The sequence below is a fragment of the Podarcis cretensis genome, assembly GCF_951804945.1.
Source record: "Podarcis cretensis genome assembly, chromosome: 3".
Taxonomy (NCBI): Eukaryota; Metazoa; Chordata; class Lepidosauria; order Squamata; family Lacertidae; genus Podarcis; species Podarcis cretensis.
The window spans coordinates 106838603-106850977 of NC_137172.1; positions in this window are offsets into that span (position 1 = coordinate 106838603).

The following is a 12375-nucleotide window of genomic DNA, read 5'->3' on the forward strand; positions in this document are numbered from 1 at the left end:
TAAAATGTAATGGATTGCTTTGAAGACAATTTAGCACTAGATTTATTTATTTTTTAAAACACCCCCTGCAACCTCCCCACTCTGTCCTGTATTTTCCAGAACAAAGGTGGCAACCCTACTCCCAGGTAAACATGCATAGGATTGCAGTTTTATTTGGAAGTAAATGAAATGAACCTTAATTCTGCATTCTTCAGTTCCCACTGCAATGTTGCATTACTAAGCATACCTGCCAGGAGTAATGGCTACTCCTGTTGAAGCCGGAAACTTTCCTTCTCAGTACGCATGTTTTGATCTGGGATATTTATGGGTACCTTTTTGCCACCTGGATCTTCCTTGTGCAATTTTATTTCCCTCTGAACTGGCTGTATTATTTCAAATGCTAACGTGTTGCAATGAGGTGCTTCAGGACCTTTGCCCTAATGTAGCATTATGCTATTTATAGGCCTGTGTTTGCAGAGAGGAAAAGGTACAAATAAATGAAGCTATATAATTACATTTTTTTAAAAATAATACAACAACACCAAAACCACTTGGTGCTTTTTTTTAAAAAAAATCTTTCATGTTTGTGATCACTTTCCTAAACAATAGAACTTTGTGTTTTTCCCCTGTATGAGAATTTAAAACATCTGGGTTTCTTTCTTTTTTTTTTTCCAATATGAAATAGTAGTTATTTCATTCTTTTCTTTTCTTTTTTTTTAGAAAAGCTGGCCTGCTCTAACTAAATACCAGTCCTGTGTCCATAATGAGTTACTATTAATATGTGGGAAAGGCAATTGTCCAAAGCCAGTGTAATGTCAAATAACTGGAAGAAGTATGCATTTTATTGCCTAAAAGTGACAAATAAAAACGTCAGGATTACAAAAACAATATTTGTTGGATGAGTAATGGTCCGTATAGATGTTCCCTACAGTCATTTGAACCAGCTAGAATAACCTTGTGGTTAAAGCTAAGATCTTCTACAAAACTTTGGTTATTTGAATCCTGGAGGTTGTGTGAATACAAAGTAAGTACTGTATGGCAGATGGCTGTGTGATCACATGTTGGCTCCGGCATAGAAACTCTGCTCGTTTTTATGAGTTTCATGAATGCTCGTGGGAAAACCTCTTAGGCAATGGGTTCAAATCCGAGCTGTGGGGACGGCACGCTCTGCAAATGTATCATTGTAAATGCACACTTACAGTGCAATTCTATCAGGGTCTACTCAGAATTAAGCCCTGGCATCTTCTGTGGGGCTTACTCCCGGGTAAGTGTGAGGAGGAGCACAGCTGTAGAGTGAGGAAAGGCAAAGGCAGTCAGGGATCCTGTGTGTTTAATACTTGAGGGAATTTTAACAGGTGGAGTTTGTCAGAGACCATGAGTGAAAGACAGCTATTGTGCTCATGTCTGCTTGTGGCCTTCTCATTGGCTTCTGGTTAGCTCCTGTGAGGAAAAGAATAAATGGTGGACTAGATATGTCTTTGGGCCTCAATGAAATTCCCTTTCCCATATGATAACAATTAAAAGTACAGAAGCCCTCTTTTGCCTCTACTCAGCCTATGTGCGAGAAAGCGCTTTTTACTGTCTACCTTCCAAGCTGCTGTAAAGTGAGAGTAACACAACACTGACACCGTTTCCCACAAACGCAGCTCATTCACCCTCGGACTGCATTGCGGTTCATCTCCACGGGATGTCTCCCTTCTCCACATTTGAGGCAAGCAATTTTCTCTCGCGTGTGCACCTTCTTGTCATAACTGGAGACAAGTGAGTCTCGGTTTAAATAAACCTGAACTTGGAAGAATGCAAGTCAGGGTTATCTTTCGAACGGAGGTAAGTTTTTAAAGCAACATGAGGGTGAAACTCGCCTTAATTCATGGAATGTTCAGGCTTAAGGTTAGGATAATAATGTACCAGAGACAGACATTCTGACCTGTTTAAGAGCGACTCTTGGGAAACATTCGGCAGGTCAGGGTGAGTGGGTTATTTTTCTTGGCCTTTCTTTAGTGCTGAGCTATCTTTTCTTTCTTTCTTTCTTTCTTTCTTTCTTTCTTTCTTTCTTTCTTTCGGGGTGAGGTGAGACTTGAATATATGCAGCTTAAACTTCGAAAAATTTTGCCCTGAAACTTTGGAAAAAAAGTGAAAATGAAACAAAAAATGTGTTGCGATACATTCATTCAAGACACAAAGCTTGTTCCTGTGCTGTGTGCTCCTTCAAACTGGAAACAAGTCCTGCTGCATTATGGGGGCTTACTCTCCAGGTAAGTGTGTCCTGGATTGTCACTTTAATGCGGTACGTTTTCTGTTGGCAATTACTGGTGTCCTGTGCATGAAGGATGCTGTGAATTTGTATGCAGTTGAAATTTGTGTATGGTTTTGGTTTTAGCCGAGGGTGAGGTGTTTGAAACAGTGTGAGAGGGAATATAAAGCTGTTGCCATTGCACACCCACCCACCCGCGATTCCAATACATTGTTATTGCAAAGAAAAGCACACACATATTTACATTATGCCAAAAATATCCACAGCAGTTTAAATGATTTAAAAAATGCATAATATCCACAACAGAGAGCCAGTGTGGTGTAGTGGATAAGAGCAATAGACTCGTAATCTGGGGAACCGGGTTCGCGTCTTCGCTCCTCCACATGCAGCTGCTGGGTGACCTTGGGCCAGTCACACTTCTCTGAAGTCTCTCAGCCCCACTCACCTCACAGAGTGTTTGTTGTGGGGGAGGAAGGGAAAGGAGAATGTTAGCCGCTTTGAGACTCCCTAGGGTAGTGATAAAGCGGGATATCAAATCCAAACTCTTCAACAGCAAAGTCCACTAACACAATGCAACGCAAACACATTAAGGCAGGCGGTTAGAATGATCACATGTACAGTCTAATAGTGTGTTATTTCACAGTTCTTAATTAATTGGCTCCCAGTATGTTTCTGAGCACAATTCAAAGTGTCGGTGCTGACCTTTACAGCCCTAAATGGCCTCAGTCCAGTAGACCTGAAGGAGTGTCTCCACCCACATTGTTCAGCCCGGACACAGAGGTCCAGCTCCGAGGGCCTTCTGGCAGTTCCCTCACTGCAGGAAGTGAGGTTACAGGGAACCAGAAGGCCCTGGCAGAGGGCCTTCTCGGTAGTGGCACCCGCCCTGTGGAATTCCCTTCCATCAGATGTCAAGGAAATAAACAACTATCTGACTCTTAGAAGACATCTGAAGGCAACCCTGTATTGGGAAGTTTTTTAAGGTTTAATGTTTTATCGTATTTTTAATATTCTGTTGGGAGCCGCCCAGAGTGGCTGGGGAAACCCAGCCAGATGGGTGGGGTATAAATAATAAATTATTATTATTATTATTATTGTTATTATTATTAATAATAATGTTAGCTGCACCCACAATGCATGTTGCTGCTTCATGGGTCACAATCTCATTAGGTGCCAATCAGCAAAATGAATTAAAGCCCTGTTATAAAGCATGTGCTCTCCTTTTTTGAAACAATGCCTTTTCGAATACGAATACAGTGGTACCTCGGGTTAAGAACTTAATTCGTTCTGGAGGTCCATTCTTAACCTGAAACTGTTCTTAACCTGAAGCACCAATTTAGCTAATGGGGCCTCCCGCTGCCACTGGGCGATTTCTGTTCTCATCCTGAAGCAAAGTTCTTAACCTGAGGTACTATTTCTGGGTTAGCAGAGTCTGTAACCTGAAGCATCTATAACGTGAAGCATCTGTAACCCAAGGTACCACTGTAGTTCATCCATGTTCTCATTCGCATCATAGGGGAATAGCTCTACGAGTGCTTCTGGTCAGTTCAAGAAATCTCAAGTTTGTTCAGCTTTGCTTCCTCCCCCTCAAAAAAGTGTTATGCAGTTAATCAAGGGAATATTCCACACTGCTGGCAGGTATTTCATTCTCAGCCTGGAAGTGTGGCAATGAAAGTGGAGAAAATGGGAAGAAGAGTCAGTATGTGAACATGCATGCTGTCAATCATACATACTTAGTTTGCTGAGTTCACACTGCATGGAGCTCATTGGTTATTTTTCATTGCCACTTAATATTTTCCAGTGGAGATCTGATAACTATATCTGACCACACTTCCATACCCTTCAACATTTCTCTGATGAAAATAGGTACATCCTACTCCATAACAACAACAACAACAACAACAACAACAACAACAACTTTATTATCTATACCCATCCATCAGGGGTGCCAACTTGAATAAAATATTGTGGGGGACCAGGTTAAGTCCCGCCCTGCATAATCGATCACATGATGCAGTGCACACACATCATGGGAATGGGAATGTCCATCAACTGGGGGGGCAGCCCCCTCAAATATTTCATTATGGGGGCTAAAGCTCCACAGCCCCTAGGAGTTAGCTCCTATGCCACCCAACTGACTGGGTGGCCCCACCCACTCTGAGTGGCTTCCAACATATATAAAAACATAATAAAACTATACAGGGCTGCCTTCAGATGTCTTCTAGTGTGGTGTGGTGGTTAAGAGCGTTAGACTTGTAATCTGGGGAACCGGGTTTGCGTCTCCGCTCCTCCACATGCAGCTGCTGGGTGACCTTGGGCTAGTCAGACTTCTCTGAAGTCTCTCCCCACTCACCTCACAGAGTGTTTGTTGTGGGGGAGGAAGGGAAGGAGAATGTTAGCCGCTTTGAGACTCCTTCGGGTAGTGATAAAGTGGGATATCAAATCCAAACTCCTCCTCCTCCTCCTCCTCCTCCTCCTCCTCCTCCTCCTCTTCTTCTTCTTCTTCTTCTTCTGGTCGTATAGTTACTTATCTCCTTAGCTCAGGGATCACACAATGCCATACCCTCCAACATTTCTCCAATGAAAATAGGGACATCCTAAGGAAAAGCGGGGGGGGGGACGCAGGTGGCGCTGTGGGTTAAAGCCTCAGCGCCTAGGACTTGCCGATCGAAAGGTCGGCGGTTCGAATCCCTGCGGCGGGGTGCGCTCCCGCTGCTCGGTCCCAGCGCCTGCCAACCTAGCAGTTCGAAAGCACCTCCGGGTGCAAGTAGATAAATAGGGACCGCTTACCAGCGGGAAGGTAAACGGCGTTTCCATGTGCGGTTCTGGCTCGCCAGAGCAGCGATGTCACGCTGGCCACGTGACCCGGAAGTGTCTCCGGACAGCGCTGGCCCCTGGCCTCTTAAGTGAGATGGGCGCACAACCCCAGAGTCTGTCAAGACTGGCCCGTACGGGCAGGGGTACCTTTACCTTTTACCTTTAAGGAAAAGCGGGACATTCTGGGATCAAATCAGAAACTGGGATGGCTTCTGTAAATCTGGGATTGTCCCTGGAAAATAGGGACATGTGAAGTCTGCACTTCTGATTAGATTTAACTCAATCGATCAGATACAATAGAAGCAGAGTTCTTTTAATTTTTAATAGATGTTTAGAAAAGGGGCAACTCCAGATTGTCTCCCCTCATTCTCTAGCTCTGTGTAGGCAATAAACCTGCACCTATCTAAATTCCCTCTTTGAAAAAATGCACAAGCTCGGCTCTTTGCATTTTGGTCACCATGGGGAGGCCATACAGGGTTCCCCCCCCTGACACCTCACTTACTCCAATGTCAAAGGTCACCTGTCTGTGGCATGATGGGTAGTAGAAGCCCATTTTCATGCTGCAAATACTGAACAGCATTTCACCCTCTCTACTCATTGTGTGTGCCATATCCCAGGAAAGAGTGAAGAAGGCTTAACTAATTTCTACAGAACTAGATCACTGTATTATTTTTTAAAATTTGGTCAATTTGCTTGCTGGCCTGCGAACCTGAGCTGACTAAAACAGCCCGTATTGTTTTCCAAGTGCTCACCTTTCAGAATTGCCACATCCATCACAAAAGGGAAAAAAAAACTATGAGAGGAAAACTATCGTAGACTTGTTGCCCGAGCTCAGAGACAAAACCTCCACTGTTCGAATGCTCTTGGTCGCTGCTAGCCTTTGGCATGAAGGAGCACATGAAAGGAAACACAAAGTGGATTAAGTATGATGGCAAATAATCTGCAGTGCTGAGTTAGGAAACTTGCTTGTCATTATCCTCTGATTTCAGTTCCAAACCTTGAAACATTTATAAGCTGCCTTCTCCTACTACGCTTTGCCACAATTGCGCACAAAATGTAAAAGGATCTTGGGCCAACTAATGTAAAAGGGGAAACCGTGAACACCAAAAGATAGATATCTCCTCGAGTCATCCATGTGGTCTGCCAGTGATTCCTCATCGCCAAACTGAGTTGTTCCTCACTCCCTTCTCAAGTCTTTCCCTGTTACTGTGGTGCTCCTTACTCAGGTTGGGTAAGTTTTATGTGTCCATAAGACGACAACAGCCAAGGAGCATCTTATCAGCCAGGGCTCTTGTGGTGTATCTTGGGTTTTTGTTCTTTGGTCTCCTTGTGATTCAAGAGAAATCTTTAGCCAGTGACTTCATAGAAGGGAGATATTTCTGTCTTCATAGATTTGTTTCAGGGGAAAAAAGGGGCTGTGCTGCTGCTTCAAGACTGCCTGCCAACCAGCTGCTCCACTCCTTCTATGTGTCCTAGTTTGTTTTTCTTTTCCCTGTGGGGAAAGCCACCTTCACTGCACAATGGTCAGTAGCATAATTTCCACTTCGTGTTCATGCTTAAACTATGTAGGCAGTATATGCACAGTAGGGGAGGTAGGCTGTTTGGTTTTACCCAGTGTACCATTTTACACACTTTTTATCTCCCCCAGCTGTAACAAAACATGTCTCTCCCATATCAGTCTCTACAGCCACAGAAGGTGTTGCCACCATCCAATACTTTGACTTCACCCCCAATGGCACAGAGGGTTGTGGGGTCTTCTGGAGCAGTCTGTTTTGGGGTGGGGCAGGCAACAAGGGATGAGACAAAGGGGAATGCCACCCATGAAGTCTTGGCTGCAACCCAAATTCCATTTGGGAGGAATTGTAGAGTCGAAAGGGATACCAAGGGTCATCTAGTCCAACCCCCTGCAATGTAGGAATCTCAGCTAAAGCAGAATATAAATTTAATAACACAGGACTCTCCTGTGTGGGTGTCTGAGGGCCCTGCTCCTTCTTGCCACTCACCATCTGGCCTGGGGCAGGGCCTGAAGCCTCACAGGGACTGCTGCGCTCTGCTGCCCAGGAGGACTCTCCTGTGAGTGTCTGAGGGCCCTGCTCCTTCCTGCCACTCACCATCTGGCCTGGGGCGGGGCCTGAAGCCTCATAAGGACTGCTGGACTCTGCTGCCCAGGAGGACTCTCCTGTGTGGGTGTCTGAGGGCCCTGCTCCTTCTTGCCACTCACCATCTGGCCTGGGGCGGGGCCTGAAGCCTCACAGGGACTGCTGTGCTCTGCTGCCCAGGAGGACTCTCCTGCGTGGGTGTCTGAGGGCCCTGCTCCTTCCTGCCACTCACCATCTGGCCTGGGGCGGGGCCTGAAGCCTCATAAGGACTGCTGGACTCTGCTGCCCAGGAGGACTCTCCTGTGTGGGTGTCTGAGGGCCCTGCTCCTTCTTGCCACTCACCATCTGGCCTGGGGCGGGGCCTGAAGCCTCACAGGGACTGCTGCGCTCTGCTGCCCAGGAGGACTCTCCTGTGAGTGTCTGAGGGCCCTGCTCCTTCCTGCCACTCACCATCTGGCCTGGGGCGGGGCCTGAAGCCTCATAAGGACTGCTGGACTCTGCTGCCCAGGAGGACTCTCCTGTGTGGGTGTCTGAGGGCCCTGCTCCTTCTTGCCACTCACCATCTGGCCTGGGGCGGGGCCTGAAGCCTCACAGGGACTGCTGTGCTCTGCTGCCCAGGAGGACTCTCCTGCGTGGGTGTCTGAGGGCCCTGCTCCTTCCTGCCACTCACCATCTGGCCTGGGGCGGGGCCTGAAGCCTCATAAGGACTGCTGGACTCTGCTGCCCAGGAGGACTCTCCTGTATGTGAGTGTCTGAGGGCCCTGCTCCTTCTTGCCACTCACCATCTGGCCTGGGGCGGGGCCTGAAGCCTCACATGGACTGCTGCACTCCGCTGCCCAGGAGGACTCTCCTGTATGTGAGTGTCTGAGGGCCCTGCTCCTTCCTGCCACTCACCATCTGGCCTGGGGTGGGGCCTGAAGCCTCACATGGACTGCTGCACTCCGCTGCCCAGGAGGACTCTCCTGTGTGAGTGTATGGGGCCCTGCTCCTTCCTGCCACTCACCATCTGGCCTGGGGCGGGGCCTGACGGGCCTCACTAGGACAGTTGCTGTTACTGCTGGAGGGGTGCAGAGTGCTTTTAAAATGTTTTAAAAATTTTATTTTGAATTTTTTGTATGTGGGGTGGGGTGGGGTGGGGTGGATGTTTATTGGGCCTGGGAATTTGTTTGATTTTATGTTTTTGTAATTTTTATAATTTTTATTGTTTTTTGTTTGTATTGTTTTATTTGTGTTGTTGCTTTTTTGTTGTTGTTTTTTAAAGGGGTTATTTTGTTCTTAAGGGGAGGGGTCAGGGCTGCCGGGGAGTGGGCCCCAGCCCACAAAATGGCTGGGGCATGTTCCACAGGGGGGGATGCACTGGGACAACCGATCTCAGTGATCACGGGTAGGAGGAGGAGTTACGCTAAGACCAGACCATGTCATTACAGAGGAGGCAGGTTTAGTCGTTGTCTGAGGACTATCCCTGCCTCCGGGTCTGGTCCTGACCGGATGAATACTAGAATCAGCAAGGGATACCCACATGACCTGAAAGTGTTGCTGTGCAATGCCAGGTCAATGATTCATAAGACCACTGCCATCCATGACTTGATCATGGATGGAGGACTTGACCTGGCATGTGTAACAGAGACTTGGTTGGATGAAGCAGATGGGCCTGTCCTTGCCGCTGCTTGTCCACCAGGTTTCTCTTACGCACAGCAACCCAGGTCATGTGGGCGGGGAGGGGGGGTTGCAGTGATTTTTAGGAAGTCATTAGTTTGCACCAGGCGTCCTATTGGGAAGACCCAGTTTTCTGAGTGCATGTTCTGGAAGTTGGGCAATAGGGGCAGTACAGGATTCCTTTTGGTGTACCGACCTCCCCGCTGCACCAAGGATTCCCTGCCCGAGCTGCTTCAGGTCGTGGCGGATGTTCTCCTGGAGACACCTAGCTTGGTCGTCCTAGGGGATTTTAACATCCATGCCGACACGACCTTACAAGGGGCCGCTCGGGACTTCGTGGAAAGCATGGCCTCCATGGGGCTGTCCCTGAATAAGTCTGGCCCAACCCATAGCCGCGGACATGCCTTGGACCTGGTGTTTACCTCTACGGATGTTGGTGATCTGACACTAAGTAAAAGTGAAACGAAAGAAGTGCCATGGTCAGATCACTTCCTGGTGCAACTGGACTTCTCTGCGACCCATCCCCTCTGCAGGGAGGTGGGACCGATTCGGATGGTCCGCCCCCGCCACTTAATGGATCCAAATGGTTTCCAGAGAGTGGTAGGGGATGCTTTATCCCATGTTGATGGCCTTTCAGCCGATTCCCTGGTGGCCCGCTGGAATGCGGAATTAACCAGGGCTATTGACTGTTTGGCTCCGAAGCGCCCTCTCCGATTGCATGGAGCCCGGAGAGCCCCGTGGTTTTCCACAGATCTGAGGGCAATGAAACAATCGTTGAGACGGCTAGAGCGCCGGTGGCGGATAACCCATTCTGAATCTGACCGGACACAGGTTAGAGCTCAACGTCGAGCCTACCAAGTGGCGATAGCGACGGCGAAGAAGACTTTCTTCACCGCCTCTATTGCATCTGCAGAAAACAGCAGCAGGAGACTCTTTCAGGTGGTTCACAATTTAGCGGAACCACCTGTAACATCGGGGCCCAGTACGGGCCACATGTTCTCCTGCAATGATTTTGCAAATTTTTTTGCAGATAAAATCGCTCAGATTCGGGAAGAAGTAGACTCCACCGTGGGAGCAGGGCCGGGGCGGGAGAGTGCTAGAGTCCTGTCTGGTCAAGTTGTGTGGGATCAATTCCAAGCTGTTACCTCCGAGGATGTGGACAGGCTGCTCGGACGAGTGAAGTCAACCACCTGTCTCCTGGATCCTTGCCCATCCTGGCTTATAAAAGCTAGCCGGGAAGGACTGGGTGATGGGCTTTGTGGGGTGGTGAATGCTTCCCTCCGTGAGGGAGCCTTCCCAGACCCGCTGAAAGAGGCGGTTATTAAACCGCTTCTTAAAAAACCATCTTTAGATGCGGCCACGATGGCCAATTATCGCCCAGTCTCAAACCTTCCATTCTTGGGCAAGGTGATTGAGCGAGTGGTTGCTGAACAACTCCAGGCACGCCTGGAAGAAGCGGACCATTTGGATCCCTTCCAGTCGGGATTCAGGCCTCATCATGGGACTGAAACTGCCTTGGTCGCACTGGTTGATGACCTCCGGCGGGCTAGGGACAAAGGTGAGAGCTGTTTCCTAGTTCTGCTGGATCTCTCAGCGGCGTTTGATACCATCGACCATGACATCCTTCTGGACCGTCTTGAGGGGCTGGGAGCTGGGGGCACTGTCATACAGTGGTTCCGCTCCTTCCTCCTGGGCCGTGTTCAGAAAGTGGTGGTGGGGGATGAGTGTTCAGACCCCTGGGCTCTCACTTGTGGGGTGCCTCAGGGTTCTGTCCTCTCCCCCATGCTTTTCAACATCTACATGCAGCCGCTGGGAGGGATCATCAGGAGGTTTGGGCTGGGTGTTCATCAGTATGCAGATGATACCCAGCTCTACCTCTCTTTTAAATCAGAACCAGTGAAGGCGGTGAAGGTCCTGTGTGAGTGCCTGGAGGCGGTTGGAGGATGGATGGCGGCTAACAGATTGAGGTTGAATCCTGACAAGACAGAAGTACTGTTTTTGGGGGACAGGAGGCGGGCAGGTGTGGAGGATTCCCTGGTCCTGAATGGGGTAACTGTGCCCCTGAAGGACCAGGTGCGCAGCCTGGGAGTCATTTTGGACTCACAGCTGTCCATGGAGGCACAGGTCAAATCTGTATCCAGGGCAGCTGTTTACCAGCTCCATCTGGTACGTAGGCTGAGACCCTATCTGCCTGCAGACTGTCTCGCCAGAGTGGTACATGCTCTGGTTATCTCCCGCTTGGACTACTGCAATGCGCTCTACGTGGGGCTACCTTTGAAGGTGACCCGGAAACTACAACTAATCCAGAATGCGGCAGCTAGACTGGTGACTGGGAGCGGCCGCCGAGACCATATAACACCGGTCTTGAAAGACCTACATTGGCTCCCAGTACGTTTCCGAGCACAATTCAAAGTGTTGGTGCTGACCTTTAAAGCCCTAAATGGCCTCGGTCCAGTATATCTGAAGGAGCGTCTCCTCCCCCATCGGTCTGCCCGGACACTGAGGTCCAGCTCCGAGGGCCTTCTGGTGGTTCCCTCCCTGCGAGAAGCAAAGCTACAGGGAACCAGGCAGAGGGCCTTCTCGGTGGTGGCGCCCGCCCTGTGGAATGCCCTCCCATCGGATGTCAAGGCGATGGACAACTACCTGACATTCAGAAAACATCTGAAGGCAGCCCTGTTCAGGGAAGTTTTTAATATGTGATATTTTAGTGTATTTTTCATCTCTGTTGGAAGCCGCCCAGAGTGGCTGGGGAAACCCAGCCAGATGGGCGGGGTACAAATAATAAATTATTATTATTATTATTATTATAAATAAACCCTAAATAAATAAACAAATGGCTCAAGACCGCAATACCTCAAGGACCGCCTCTTTCCATATGAACCTGCCCAGACTCTGAGATCATCTTCTGAGGCCGTCCTTTGTGTTCCTCCTCCTTGAGAGGTCCGTAGGGTGGCAACACGAGAATGGGCCTTTCCTGCAGTGGCTCCCCATCTGTAGGATGCTCTCCCCAGGGAAGTTTGCCTGGCACCTTCATTATACACCTTTAGGTGCCAGGCAAAAATGTGCCTTTTTAACCAGGCCTTTGGTTGATTTGATTGACAGCCTATGCCCATTTAAAATCAATCTCTCTCTCTCTCTCTCTCTCTCTCTCTCTCTCTCTCTTTTGGAGAGAGGGTGTTATTGGGTTTTTGTTTTTATTTTGATTATATATATATTGTGGTTTTATATTTTGATTTTTGTTCTGTGAACCGCCCTGAGACCTCTGGGTGTAGGGTGGGAGATAAATAAAAATTAATTAATTAATTAATTAATTAATTAATTAATTAAATATTAAACAAAAGTTTTAAAAAAATCCTGTTTGAAGGACATGTTGACAAGTAATATTTGGATGAAATGCAGATGCATAATAAAGGCACGATCTAGTTGCATTTAAGCGCTTGTGAATCCCACGGATACAAGTGAGAGAGATCTAGGCATATGCTTTAACTCTCCCAATGAAAATAGTGTGGGACAAATGCTTTAAGTGTCTAAGGCAAAGTTTGTTTTTTATCTTTACAAGCCTGGTGCATACAT